The sequence below is a fragment of the Sorex fumeus genome, unplaced genomic scaffold (assembly GCF_029834395.1).
Source record: "Sorex fumeus unplaced genomic scaffold, SorFum_2.1 ptg000077l, whole genome shotgun sequence".
Lineage (NCBI taxonomy): Eukaryota > Metazoa > Chordata > Mammalia > Eulipotyphla > Soricidae > Sorex > Sorex fumeus.
Window position 1 is genome coordinate 5,140,626 of NW_026606134.1, and position 15,884 is coordinate 5,156,509.

A 15,884-nucleotide genomic window follows, 5' to 3' on the forward strand; every position below is an offset into this window, starting at 1 on the left:
GACTTCAACCAATTTTCATTTATTCTCTGTAGTCTCTAGAATTTTACCCAGTAAAATCATATGAAATAGTTACAACTGATGATAAACATAATCACAATACAGAATAGCCTTGAAAAGCTAGATGAACTCTGAACTTTTCCCCAGTTCCCTCTGGGGTGAAGAGAAATATAATTACAACTCTGACAACAAAGGCATTGACAATGGTAGGTGTTTATGTGCATTTCAGTCACTGAGATAACTCAGGCATCTCTCAAGAGTGTAATTCTTCCCTCATCACTTCTTCCCTACCTGTACTTCTCTGATTTTGATTTTTAGCAGTCCAGCTTCAGAGAAGGTACCTTTAGTAAATTGGCCTTGAGTAAACTTGGACATTAGTGTTCATCCAAGCCCTCATTAGCAAAGGAGTACTTTGCCAGCTGTCTTCATTTCAGCTTATGCATTAGCAAAAATGGGAGCATAAACCATTATTTTTTCCTTTTCTAGTACTGCTATGATAAAACAAGAAACTATAGTATATGCCATACTAATGTGGGAAAGGACAGACATAGAAACAGAGACAAAAAGTGATTCTGCTTCCTATAATAATATTGCAATGATTGCAGTAGAATCCTGAGTCAACAACAGTTTACTTTCCTGATCCAAAATTGAATTGGATCTTAGATATTTGCAACATTACGATGTTACTGAAGTCATCTCAGAATAGGTCATAAGCAAAAGGGAGTTACATGCACTGCAACTTTTGGAGACCGAAAAGGTCAGAAAGCAAAATTCAATAAGAATTGATGCAGGTCATTCATGTCCAGTTTTCTTTGATAATAACTTTTATTCTCCAAATAATTAAGCTAGCATTTCTCCGAGTCAAAAGCTGGGCTGGATTTGTTAGGGTACCATGTCAACCTCTGTGTCTGTGCCTCTTTCCTACGTTCTGCTTAAGAGGGCTTCTTTCTTTGGAGTATGAAAAATCCACAGCTAAGATTTCAAATGAGCATTCGAGGTAGTTTTTACTTTCTACTCAACATTGTGAATCCAAGTCAAGAGAAAAGAGAATAAGTTACTGAGATTCTAGGGAGTTCCATTACATAATGGCTATAAATGTGTCCGAGATGTGTCCATCTGTCCGACAGACTATTTATCTGTTACTGCGTGGTGACTGGTTGCTCAGGAAGGGAATCACTCTCTGTGGAAGCTGCCTTTCTGCCAGGGAAGCTCCATTTAAACATTTAAACAATGCAGGTGGTACTTCTTTCCCAAAGGTCCCCTAAGGAAAAATAGGTATATTATTATTTGAGCTGTATCAGGAAAATTTTATTTGCTTTCTTCTCAATGACTGGGGTTTGAAATTTCATTAGTGGAGATGAATCCATTTATTTTCTTCTGTTTCCTTTTTCAATAAAGGCAATGTCTCTGAAAACAATACCATGTTAAGTATTGGTACCTAAATACTTAAATAGGACCAAGTTAGTAACTGGCCTTTTTTTTTTTCAGACAGAAAGTAGCTTACAGGATCATTTCAGAGCCTGTGAAAAGACCTTTAACTGCTTCATATCAGTGAATGCCCATGTCATCTCTTGCCTGTAGTAATGGATATCAGTGCTGGTGAATTATATCTATTTAATAGGTGGCTTGAATATGTGTCTTTGTGTAAATCAGGCTTTGATTCTTCTGTTTCTGTCAGTCCTACAAATAAAATGATATTTTAATACTAATTGATTGGATGGCTGGGAGAGGCTGAGATTAGGGCTACTCTGAAAATATAAACTTGTAAAGCCTGAAACAACTAAAAATAATATCTGAGCAATAAAGACTGAGACCTTTGAAGTCCTGAGTAGAAAGCATTCTTATACTGGATTTAAAAAATAGTTTCAGGTGTCCCTTCTAGTGACTCAAACATACACTTGGTGGCAAAAATAATGAGAGGGGTATTTCTTTAGCCAGTCCTCTTTTGTGGTTCACTAATCGGTAAGGTTATCTGCAACCATCAAGATGCCAATTTTTTTTCTATACAGGGGAGAAGGAGATACACAGGTGAAAGTCTTCTTTTCCTCAGACATTTATAGCCATTATGTAATGGAACTCCCCTAGAATCTCAGTAACTTATTCTCTTTTCTCTTGACTTGGATTCACAATGTTGAGTAGAAAGTAAAAACTACCTCGAATGCTCATTTGAAATCTTAACTGTGGATTTTTCATTCTGTCCATATCTCCTTGCTACAAACCTGAATTCCTTTTAATCTCTATTGCTGTTTGCTGCTATTGAAAAGCAATCCATTTTCAGCCATTTTGCAATCAAAATCCCCAAAGCATGGAGGGGAGATCTAACTAGATTTTTTGGTGGCAATTTAGTTCTAAGTTGATGCAATCAATACTCTGTATAGGCAAGTGTGATACCATTAGAGACTTTCCCCGTTGGTAGGGTAACACACTTAGCTGTTCTAAGCAGTGGGATGGCATGTGAGAGTGAAGTCAATGAGATTAGAGCCTCCGAATCAAATTTTGTACTTATTAATGCAATCATAGCATTTCTCCAGGAGTCTTACAAACCCAACTTGACTTCCCCTAAACCAATTTGTTGTTGGACTACTCAAGGAGAAAACTAAGATTAAATGCAGTGTGCACATTTTGGATACAGCATTCTAGGTTGCTTTTGCACTTCCTCCTTTTGGATCTACATTGCAAAACACTCATATTTAGTTAAAGAATATATGTGTGTACAGTGGTGTATGGAATATGTTAGTGATGAAGTGCCTGTGTCACATGTTTTCACATGTCGAAACTCTCATTCCTAGTGTAATTTACCAGGAGATTTTAGGGGTGGGGGCCTACAAATTAAGGAAGTACTCCAAATTAAGGGAGTACTCCAAATTAAGGGAGTACTTCAAATTAAGGGAATACTCCAAATTATTTAAGTACTCCAAATTAAAGGGCACTATAATTAGGGTTAAAAAAGATCACAAGGTTGGGAAACCTGATCCCAAAGGGCTAGAGTCTATGAGATGAGAGACCAGTAAGTACTCTTCCCCTGCCCCTCTGCCCCTACCCATGGAGGACATAGCGAAAATGAAGCTATTTTGAAAAGGTTGGTAAGAAAAAAGGAGAGCCTCCACAGAAACCAGACTGATAATCCCATCCTGGATTTTTGTCTTCAGAACTAGGAGAGAATATATTTTTTGATGCTTAAGCCACTCAGTCCTTGACATTTGTGGCAGCCTGTGTTTACTAAGACACTATTGATGGGGGGAGGGGTGGATGACACATTTTATTCAATTTGGTATAGTGTTAGATGAATAATTTTTAAATCCTTGGTAATTTATTAATAATAAGAATTAAGTTATCTATTACTATTAAATGAGAAGTACTGAGAAAACAATTGACTAATTAGAAATGATTAAGCAAGGATGCCAAAGCGCAGTGGTGGTACATCTGATTCCGGAAATGATGAAGCAAATCATCTGGTTTTTTTTCTTTGCTGTAATGTCTTAAATGAAAACCGGTCGCTTCTGATCACAGACCTTTATACTCAATATGATCAGAAGTTGCTGGTTTTTATTTACTACCTTCCCAAATTGCCTCTCTCAAACACATTCATATACTTTTCTTTTTCAACTGGAATAAATTTCTTTATATTAGACTCTAAAGTCACATCACATTTGATCCTTTTGAGTGTTGGGTCTGTCTCACTGTACCTTTCTGAATTAACAAATTTGCTTAACAAATTAACTTTTCTGATGGAAGAAAGCAAAACAATGTAAGAAGAAAAATGTGAACTAAATTAAGTAGCTGAAGTTAGCTCAATGGATTTGAAAATTAAGCACCAGGATAGTGATGGCTTTCTTGGTCAATAGCTTTTTCCTTGTAAGCTTGAGACAAATACCCCCTCACTCCTCCCCCCATTTTATTAACAACAACAAGGAAAAGGAAAGGAAAAAATGTAGTTAGGGCCAGGGAAATAGCCCAGAATTCTGTTCTTGGTAATTTGTAGCTATCTCTGAAAATTGTTATCTATAGCCACACTCAGCGATTATTAGGGGTTACTCTTGGCTGTGAAATCAGAAATTACTCCTGATAGTGCTTGGGGTCCATATGGGATGAAGGGGATTGAACCCAGGTTGGCCGCGTGCTAGGCAAGTGCCCTATCTGCTATGCTATTGCTCCAGCCCCAATTTGACTTCTCAGGAGTCTATAAACATGATCAAAACTTTGTTTTCATATAGGATGCTTGAGGAAATCCGTTTAAAATTTTAATCTCAGTAGACCTGAGAGCATGGCATCTGGTATTATGAGTAATAAACTAATGATTTTGATGAAATGATTGATATTCCAAAGTAAAATCAATAGATATAAATTCAATGTAAATCAATTAGGGGACAGAATTTAGTAATGATGAAATTCTCAATTTATTTTGCTTTATTCAATAAGGCATGTTCAACATAATAGTACAAAGAAATAACCAAGTTATACCTAGGGGCCATGGTGATAGTTCAAAAAGCTGGGGTGTATATAGTGCATGTTAGAGTCTCAAGTTTCATTTCTGACACTGAATAGCTCCATGAGTACCACCAAAAGTGACCTCTAAGCACTGAGTAAGGAACAGCCCCTGGGAAGTGTGGGGTGGAGAAAAAAAAAGCCAAACCCACCCAAAAAACCTATCTACATTTATACTATACTTACGGCATCAACAATTTTACAAGAATATAAATAGCATCAAATGTTTTTCCAGGCATTGTGAGATAATGTGCTAACCAGGTTGCTTCACCAACAACTTATTTATATGATCTATCATGCCCAAATTTCTGGAAGAGATCATTAATTCGGATTACTATTTAACAATTTTCATTTGACTTAATCACTCATATATGTTACAATGCTTCTAACAGTTGACAATTAGTCAACATGGGTTTTAATTTTGAAATTGAGTTTCTTCATTGCCAAAGCAAGTAGAAAAACATAACTTTCGTCAAAATACAATTAATACCCAAGAATAGCCGAGATCAGTACCAGGAGGATTACTCCATGGCTTAGAGACCAGCCGGGCATTCTAGGGGAAAGGGCAGCTCAGATAGAGAAGGGAGCACCAAATAAAGGGTGTTTGGAGGATCCTCCCAGGAGGGGAGATGCAGGTTGAAAGTAGACTATGGACTGAACATGATTGTCATTCAATGCCTCTCTTGCAGACCACAACACCCAAAAGGAGAGAGAGAACAAAAGGGAATGCCCTGCCACAGAGGCAGGGTGGGATGGGGGGATGGGTGTGGAAGGGACACTGGGATCCATGGTGGTGGAAAATGGGCACTGGTGGAGGGATGGGTATTTGATCATTGTATAATCGAAACCCAAGCACAAAAATTTGTAAATCTACAACTGTCCCTCATGGTGTTTCACTAATAAAAAAAAAGATAAAAATAAATACAGTGCATATTGCATACAAATCAATAAGGTTGGGTTGGAGAGAGAGTAAAACAAATAGGGCACTGGCCTTGTATGCTGCTGATCCCAGCTTTGAGCTCTGACTCTCCAAACAATCTCTTGAGCTTCGCCAGGAATGATTTATGAGCACAGGGCCAGGAGCTAACTCCTGAGCATCACCAAGTATGGCCCCCAAACCAAAAACGAACAAAAATTAACAAGGTGTTTATTGCTAAAACAGAGTGGAGTGAGTGGTATATTGGATGGAGCACCTAACGGAAGCAAAGAATAAGACAAATACTAACATTTGAATAGCATCTATAACAAGAAATGTGATATATTTAAAGTTCAACTACACTTTAAGCTTCAACTTTTTACCACCTGCAACCTGAATTTTACAATCCTGGACTTCGTGCCTATGGCTTTTGCTATGGTTAATGATCTAGGCCAATCCTATCATAAAGCATTATTGAGGCAAATAATAAAATTTATGTAGCAGATCCCTGGAATGTTATGGTCATTACAACGATATTAATTGCATTGTATCCTAATTATACTAATAATTATAGTTTACTCACCCAAATGAAAAATTATATAGGTCTATCTAAAAGTAATTGTCTGTTTTGAATGTGGTCAGAAATACTATGGATATTCTCAAACTCTCAGAGTATTCTTGTTTTTTACTTCAAATCCCTATAAGGTTGCAGTCTGCCTGAGGTGAAAAGGACCTGAATCTTTTATCAGTGACCATGTGAGAAAAAAATGTAGTAAAATGTGTTCCAACTATTTCTTTTGAGAAAATTAAGAATTTAAATACTTAAGTACGGTAAGGATTCATTTATGGTTTGTGAAGCTTTATACAAGTTGGCTCTAACCGGACCTCTGGTTTCCTGAATATTTTTCTCAAGAAGCATTTATGGGAAAGAGTCTGAATAGATGTATTGCAGGAAGTGCCCGCGTGAGAATCAGTGGACTGAGATTTTACTTTTATGGCTCAGAGAATGTGAGGGGCAGGGTTCCTAATTGCCAGTGAACTCTTGCCTCAGGAGAACACAAATTTAATGTGATATCTACAAAACCTTCTATTGTGCTCATCCCTTCAGCTGTAAAATAGGATCTATAATGGAGAAGAGTAGAGAAAAGGAAGACTTCTCAGGTCAAAAGCAATTGAAACCCACATACTTTCTAACAAATGTACACTGTTGACTAAGCCAGTAAAGTTACAGATGCCTCTAGAGGCTAGAATAAGGACAGGCTTTTACTGTATAATAACAAATGATGAGAAGCAATCCCAAAAGATGTGGTTTCTATCTAGGTAGATTTACAGAAATATATCATTACCAATGGAATGACTTTTCATGAAATTGAGAGAAAATATGAGACTTTGGATCAACATTTTTCTAAATGCCACTTACTTTGCAAAGGTCTGAAACATCATTTTTTCTTAGAAGTATATTTATATATAAAGGCACCTCTAAATAAGCTCTAAGTGAAATCAGTAATTATCTGTAGCTGTCAGAACAAATAAGGTTACTAAATACCGCCCTTCATCTTTGACATAAAAGTGCATCTGGGAGACATGTTGATTTTCACCAGCAGAAATGCCAAAAATCGCAGTATAGCTATTATGGAAAATATCAAAATCAAAAGTGATCAAAATGAAAATAAAAATCTCCAAGTGATTGCTTTGACCAGATACCTTTAATCCATTTACTGCCTATTATAATTCAGGGAGTTTCATTGATGATACTCCAGAGGGAAGGGTGGTTTAAAATAAGATATCTTCTAAGTAATTAGGGTCATTTCTCAATAAAATATGGAAGAGAATAGTCATAAGACCAAATTCATGACATTGCCCTCCTCTTTGCTCCTGAAAACAGGTGATCAAAGTAGTGTCTATTTTTGTCAATTCTCGTTAACAGTGTGAGCTCATTTTATTTTATTCTACATAATATTTATCACTTAGATGATTATTAACTTTATATGGTTTAAGAGATTTATATCTTAATTTATAAATAAACTTAGGTTAAGATTTAGATTCAAAATGTTCAATCTGCATTTATAAAAAAGAAAACATAAAAGAGAAATTATTGAAAAGTAGTACAGTCTAATTTCCTGTCCTCCTGTGTTCAGTCACTACCTCCTTCCTCCACCTCAAAAACAATCATTCCTGGAATCCCACTATCCTTGCTCTCTGAAGTTTTCACCAGCTCTAGTAAATGGATATTTTCCCTTGTCCTCTATTACCATCGTACCACTTTCTTCACATTCTTTTCTGTTTATAACTCTCTTTTCCTACCTTGAGTGCTTTGCAGGAAACCTTATCTTTAACAGATGTGGTAAGCAGCTTCTAAAATAAGTTTTGACTTTTACACTGAAAAAGAAGCTACCACAAATCCAAAAGGTCAATCTTGTAACTGGATGAATATATTTGAATATCATCCATCTGTCAAGGAGTTAATATTAAAAATAGATATATGTATATAAAACTCATAACAGCAACAGAAAAACAAGAAATTCAAAAAATAGGGAACATAACTAATTACGTCCTTCTTCAGAGATGATATGCATATGGTCCACAGATACACTGATAACAAAAAAACACCTCAACATCACTTAGGAATAGGGATATCAAAACCACAGAGGTTACCTCACACCCAGGAGAAACATCTCTGTCAAAAAGATTGAAAGCAAGTACTGATAAGGATGCAGAAGTTAAGGAGCCCAGGCGAAGTGTTGATAGAATTACAAATTGTTGGTGTGGTCTCAGTGTGAACTGGATGGAGATTCTTAATAAAATTCAACATTCCATATGATGCAACAATGGCATTCTTAGGCATGTGTTCAAAGGATATGAAAAGAATAACTTTAAAAGTATATTTATACTCCTATGTTCTTAGCAAAATTAGTCACAACGTAGACTCCTCAGTCTACATTTACGTCAATAGATAAGCTAAACTGCCACTTTACAGAAAATAAGATGCTTTTGGGGAGATAAAAGATGACTTGGGTCATAAGGTGATCATGCTAAGTGAAACACAAAATGAAAGGATCGAGAGTTATCTTATGAGTGCCCTCACATGAGGAAGAGCAATTTAAGCACAAGAATGAAGAAATGTGCAAAGTATTTCAATGGGAACATCTGCTTTGTTGAGGTACATCCAGATTTAAACAGGATAACGACAACTAAAATGCTTGTAAAGCACCAGACCCTGTTAAATATTTGCCATCATTTCTTTGTAGAGAAACCATTTTCTTGCTTAATGTCAGTCACAAAGTCAATACATTATGATCGTGTATAAAAATAACACATTTTATAATAGGAATGCAGTTTTAAGTGCTTATCTTTTTCCTGTTTCTTTTGTCTATTCTTCAGAGCATTATAAAGCAATAAGAAGTATATTTTTAGGAGATTAATACCCAAGAATAGCCGAGATCAGTACCAGGAGGATTACTCCATGGCTTAGAGACCAGCCGGGCATTCTAGGGGAAAGGGCAGCTCAGATAGAGAAGGGAGCACCAAATAAAGGGTGTTTGGAGGATCCTCCCAGGAGGGGAGATGCAGGTTGAAAGTAGACTATGGACTGAACATGATTGCATTCAATGCCTCTCTTGCAGACCACAACACCCAAAAGGAGAGAGAGAACAAAAGGGAATGTCCTGCCGCAGAGGCAGGGTGTGATGGGGGGGATGAGTGTGGGAGGGATACTGGGATCCATGGTGGTGGAAAATGGGCACTGGTGGAGGGATGGATACTTGATCATTGTATAATCGAAACCCAAGCACAAAAATTTGTAAATCTACAACTGTACCTAATGGTATTTTACTAGTAAAAAAAAAACCCTAAAACAATGTATGTATACTAAAAAAAAAGTATATTTTGATGAATAGTATTTTTTTTCAGAGACTGAACTTGAATACCTTTATGTTCCCAATTTGAGTTTCTTCAATAAGCCTCCAATATTTTCTAAATGATTTTACAAGTTAGCAAGTGTATTTATCAACACACCTTTACTTTATAGAGTTCTAAAATGGAATATAGGCAAGGAAGTGTAGATACGGTTGGTCAGTAGTGTATTAAATGACTTTCTTCAGAAACACTTAGACAAAATTAGATAGAGCCTGGGAAGCAATAAAGAATCTGCTCTCTCTCATTCCCTGAAAACTCCATTAGCTGGACTCTCTTGTGTTCTGGGTGGGGACACTTGGTGCACGTTCCAGCTGTGACTGTAATGTGTACCTGTCTGGCAGTGAATGCCCCAGAAAAGATTTCATCATCTTCCTAGGAAGCAATGATCAAGGTGGTGCAATATGTGGGGCTTCATGCAAGTCTGGAACTTGACAGGAATCTCAATAGTCTTCTAAGCAGAGGCTACAACTCATGAAAAGTCTGATGCAAATATACTGATTCCTTTGCCTTCATCACTCATGTGATGAGTTTCACTGGGAATTTCTGTCTTGATTTTGTGACCAGAGGAATAAGAGTGACCACTCCAGAAGTAAATATAGAATAAGAACAAATAAATTTGAAAGCAAAAAACTGCCATGGGAGGAAAAAAAGTACAGAAAATGGACTTGACTAGTGATGCTTGAAACATTATTGGAGTTATGCAGTCTTTATTTATTTTTTATTTTTTTGCTTTTTGGGTCACACCCGGTGATGCACAGGGGTAACTCCTGGCTCTGCACTCAGGAATTACTCCTGGTGGTGCTCAGGGGACCATATGGGATGCTGGAAATCAAACCCGGGCTTGGCTACATGCAAGGCAAACAAATGCCCTATCTGCCAGACTATCGCTCCAGCCCGGAGTTTATGCAGTCTGTAAAGAGGTCAGAAGAAGCTTATGAGGGGAGCTCAGATTTTTGTTCATGTGTGAGATGTACTGAAAGCCCCGCCCCCATTTATATACTGAAACCCTAATCCCAATATGACAGTATTTGGAAATGGTGTCTGGAAGGAAGTAATAGCATAATTTCATAAAAAAGAATACTTTTAAAACTAATACTTTTTAAATATCAAAGACTATTTTCCATTGCTTTGAAACTTAATAGTCATCCTTTCTTCAAACAAAAAATATATAGGGGGTGCAAGAAAAAATAACATAGAACTTTATATCAAGTAGCTGTTCTGTTAAAAATCTACAGGAAATCATAAAATGTTGGGACTGGAAAGAAAGTACAGCGGATAAACCTCTTGTCTATCGTATGGCTGATTCAGGTATGATCCCTGGCAGCCCATAAAGCACCATGAGCCTCACTGGGAGTGATCCCTGAGTGCAGAGCTAGGAGGAAAACCCTGAGCAGAACTGGCTGTGGCTCCAAAATGAAACAAAACAGAAAAAAAGATAAGGAGAAATGAATACAATGACCTGTGTAACATGACTGCTCCCAAACTCATCAGAAGGAATGAGTGAAACTATAAGAAATGAACACACAGCATACAGTAGCGATACAAAATTTAAAAAACTGGACACTGTAACTCAGTTTTCTATTACTGCTTTAAATGATTTTAAATGTATGGCAGTCACCTAGGTACTTTTTAAGCATTCAAAGAGCTAGACCGAATCCCAAGAAATGAATTTTAAAAGAGAATTAGGGAATCTCCATGAGAATCAAACACCCAGGAGACTCAAGTCCCAGGAATCTCAGATTCAAAAAAACAATTTTTCTACAAGACAAAGAATAACAAAGTAAAAAAAAATTCATTTCAATATAAGAAAATATTAAATCACAGCGTTCACATAGAACAAAACATTTCGAAGATAAACGGTTTTAAAATTAGCAATCCATGGGTGTTAGATCAAACTCATAAACTCTGACACTTTGAATTTTATCCAGAGGTCCACAACTCTTTTGCATCTTTTAATCCCACACACAACATTGTTCCTCAAGCACCTTAGCACCACCTGAGTCTCACCCTGCAGAGAAATGACTTCTCTGGATCACTTTCTTCTTCAGTTCAGTTTTGCTGCCTGATTTTCTGCAGCAAAGAGTCTGCAAAGATTAGGATCCTCTCATGTTCTTCCAAGCTTAAGTCTCCTGGGATGCTCTGCCTTTCCCAGACTGTGGGATGCCAGATTCATCCTGGAAACACTACCTGCAGCTAAAAGCTCTCCCCTGGAACGAGTCAGCTGACCCGTGTTGTTTTCCCACTAGTCTACTATCTCTCTTAACAGAACATTTTGACTCTGTAGCCTCGACTCCAGCCTTTGTTCTTATCCTTTAGAACAAAGTAGGTTTTAAAAAGGTGTTATTTGTCTGCTTTCTTCCAACACCTAGAGTAATAAAAGGGTTATTTTCATATATACATATGGAGAGGAGCAGCAATATACATCCAACAGAGAAACAAACAGGATATGTTAGTTCCTTTTATTTGAAACATATTTAATATTTTAAATTCACTTTAGATATTAAAACCTAAAGAAAAATGAATCTAAAGCAAAACATTCAATCCAAGACATATTAAAATGTCCAAAAATACATGAATAAAAGTGCATAGATAGTGATAATATGCTTTAAAAGTAATTAATTTTCAGCTTTAAATATGTTTACTCAAATCTTTAAAGTGTCACTCAACTCATCTATTATCCATCTGAGTGGATCTATAATTAAAAAAATATACTTAGAGTATTTTGATTGAACAGTACTGGGAAGTCACTTAATTTTATTAAAAATTCAGTTTGTTCTATAAAATGGGGATAGAATTCACATCGTCATCACAGATTTCAAAATGGCAGTAAGCATAATAGTTTGTATAAAAACAAAAATAATAAGTCATTGAAGGTTCTTTTACGAGTCAGTGTTCCTTTCTTAAAGAAAGTGATTTTTTTACGTATGAAATTTCATGCATAAGTCATGTAGCTCTGTTAAATGCATTTTTTTCTGATTAAATCAACAATTAAATGTTGGTGAAATGTTACACACATATGGAAGGTGCTCTATGAGCTATGGACAAAGAAGAAACAGCTCTTACTTCCTGTAGTCAAGATGATGTTATGTAAGACAAGAGGTGCAACTAACAAGCTGGGAGTAAACCAGTAAAAAGAGAACAGAAGAATGAATTTCGTGCGGAGGAAAGTTAAAAAATAAAGTCTTGGTTCAAAGAACTTAAAATTTTTGTTTGTCTTAGTTCATCACACTGCAGTGCTCAGGGACTATTGCCCCTCGTGTGGTGCTCAGGGGAGCTCTCAGCAGTGCTCAGTGGATCATGCTGGGGATTATACCTGAGATGTCCACATGGTAACTGTGTGCTTCAGTCTCTTGAACTATCTCCCTAGACCAAAGCTTGATTTTAAAGGCATCCTAGACTCAGATGATGACGAAGAGAATAGGCGGGTAATTTCAGTGATATAGACACAAGGAAGGGGGATCAGATGGAGTAAGCTGTGGACTCCCTGTGAGTGGAAAGGAAATAGAGTGCTGTAATATATAGCAAACAGGAGCATATGACTCCCTATCCTCAATGAAGCGTTTGTTAAGAATGTAGCAAAAATGGGTTATAAGACATCCTGGGCCTGAGTACAGCAGGTAGGACATTTGCATGCAGCTGACCTGAATTCAACCCCTAGCATCTCACATGGTCCTCTGAACATCCCCAAGAGGAATTCCTGAGTGCAGAGCCAGGAGTAACCCCTGAGCATCACCAGCGTTATGTGATCCAAAAAGAAAAAAAAAACTCTAGTATTGTTTAGACCAATACTCTTGGTAACTCAGAGTTTCTAATTCATCAGCAACTTTGGTGTGGCTCATGATTCATTGCATAAGTTAAGTGAAAGGGCAAAGAGAAAGACCTTACACAGAAATATCCCCAACACCATTTGTAGCAAAATATGTGAAAGTTTTCTAAGATAAAAAAGTTCATGGTATGGATGACATGCATAAATTCTTAAGCCAGCCCTATGTGGCTTAAATTTCCCCTCTCCTACCTGTTGTTAATAGATTTTTCTTAAATAATTATTCAGGATAGCAGCTGCATCCTAAGAAAACAGACACATTCTGCAGTCCCTCGGAGGGTGGTAGGCTGATTTTGGCCTTCATGGAAAACTTTCTCCATTCACCTTTGATAGTCATTGGCAATAAAGATTCATGATATTGTACAATGTGTTTATTTGAAACACAGTATCAAGACAGACCAACTCTGTATTTTACAGAGATTTTGCAGTTTTGAATTCCTTTGCTGATCTTGCATTTCCCCTTGAATACACCTATAAAATGCTAGGCTTTTTATGTTGTCTTATTGTTGATGTATATAGAGATATACAATGATCCTGAAGCAAGCTTACTATTTTGAGCATTGTATTTTTAGCTTAAAAATCTTGTTAGTGAGCAGAAGATTTTGCAAACATCTAACAAGGAACATTTTGAAAGAGTTAGCTACACAACTCTATTGTCAGGAAGGAAACGATTGCTCAGTTCTCTCAGTTCTCTCGAAACTTTGTGTGGTTTCCAGTGAAGTGTTGTTTAGAAGCCTCTCTAATTTCTTTTTTAATGCACCAGTGATATTTAGGAAATGCAAGTACAATAAAGACAAATGTGGGGTTTCAGTATCCAGGTGCCTCAATTTTTAATGATTTCATTATCCATTTCCCCTCATAATTTTGGAATCAAGATTGTCATTTTACCTTATTTTTTGCCAATTTTTTGATTTTATGCTGTATATTTACTATAGTTTTTGACTACATTAACAATTATGAGTTTATTGACATATAATGTCAACTATAGATAATTCTACTCAAGAAGAAAGAAGATGGGAAAGCACCCCACAAAATCAGTCTCTTGATTTAGTTAATTCAAGGACCTTAGAGTTTCATGGATCATAGAGATTTAGAAAACATCCATAGTAAGGTGTGTGTATTCTATAAAGGAGGTTCTAACAGAAGAAGTATGAGTTTGTGAATTTTAAAGTCTGTGGTTTATGCCAATTCAGCTATTTAGTCGCTCACAAAGGATACAAGTTATTTTGCTCTTTTGAACAAATTATCTCATCTACAGAAGTTGTTATAGAAGATACCTAGGAAGTTTCTGATTTGGGTAAAATCTGAGTCTCAGAGAAGATGCATGACAAAATATTCAGGATTAGCACAAAGAAAATCAGGCTTGGGGCAAGACTTTAGAAGACCTTTTACTAGTAATCATATAAGTGGTAAGATGGTTATCAGTAAAATAAGGATTAAATATGGAGTACTTGCCTGACTTCACAAAGTATCCTATATATTAATACTATTCTTCTTTTGAAGATCTAGAGGTATGGATATAGTATCAGTGAGACTTGATGGTCTACAAAAGACCTCAACCAGCATCTCTCAAGGAGCAAGATTTGACTTATGCCTGACAATCATCATAGCAAGTGTTCTGTCTGCACAACCTAACTCTATTATTATTATTCACAAAGGGACTCTGTAACTCAATACTTTATCATGACATATAATAATAGAGAGTCTGGCTGGCTGGGCTTTTGTATCTTCCTACTTGAAGCATCTATGACTCATGTTTCCAGACTTTGTCACATGAAGTCTGCACCATACTTTTACTTGAGAAAAACATATATGTGCCTGTAAAATAAGGAATTATTATTTATTCTTGTCATTGAATTGATCTGAGTAAGATGCATATAATAGTAAGGTTTTGGAGTATTTTAGTGTCCATTAGAAATGATTTATACAACTCATTTTCCTTCTAAAATCAAACAGGCCTTAGAATTACTTCATGTAGAAAAAAACCTGTTCTTTTTGGGAAAATAAAAAACTCAATGTCTATAAAAGCATCAGTCCTTTTGGTTGAGATAGGTATGATGATAGATAAAAGGTTGAACATATTTTATGAAGGGAATTAAATACTGATGGACAAAAGAGAAATAGGAAGAATAGCTTTATCTACAAAAGAAATTTCATTTATGCACAAAATTAAGATTCTGAATGTTGCTTTAAAGGGCATTGAAAATCCAGTTCTCATACCTGGTTTATTAATGGTGAACTTATCAATGTGATCTTTAAAATTCACCTGGTCCCTAATCAACAGCACATAATTAAAATGCAGTGAATACAAATCTCAGGGAATTTTTCATTTCACTGGGGGAGGTTGACTTGTCCAAGTCGTTGGAAAATAATTTGACCTTACTTGTCTGTCAAGAGATTTGAAACATTTCATTCTCTTGTTCCTTTAATTCTTCTTCTAAGTCTTTATCTCAAGAGCATAATTCTAGACATACCAGCAGTTTCACAGAGATTTTATTACAGAAATTTTAAGTACTGAAAAAATGCTGATGCATATCCTTAAAATTTGCATAATATAATACACAATATTTATAGAACATAATTTTAACATTAAGATATTTATGAATAATCAGTAATCTAATATAAAATAGTTATGTATTTATGTTCATTTAAAGTGACAAAAATTTCCTTAAACATACTGCTATTAATATTGAGCTGAAAGAAACAAGTCTACGGGCAGGAAAAATGTAAATAAATAACACTTTCAAT

At 36.1% G+C, this 15,884-nt stretch overlaps 1 protein-coding gene across 2 annotated transcripts in view; it reads right to left on the bottom strand.

The window, feature by feature from the left end:
- The window catches only part of KCNIP4 (potassium voltage-gated channel interacting protein 4), a 560,465-nt gene that overhangs the window by 221,999 nt on the left and 322,582 nt on the right, over positions 1-15,884 (bottom strand). The window lies entirely within an intron of this gene.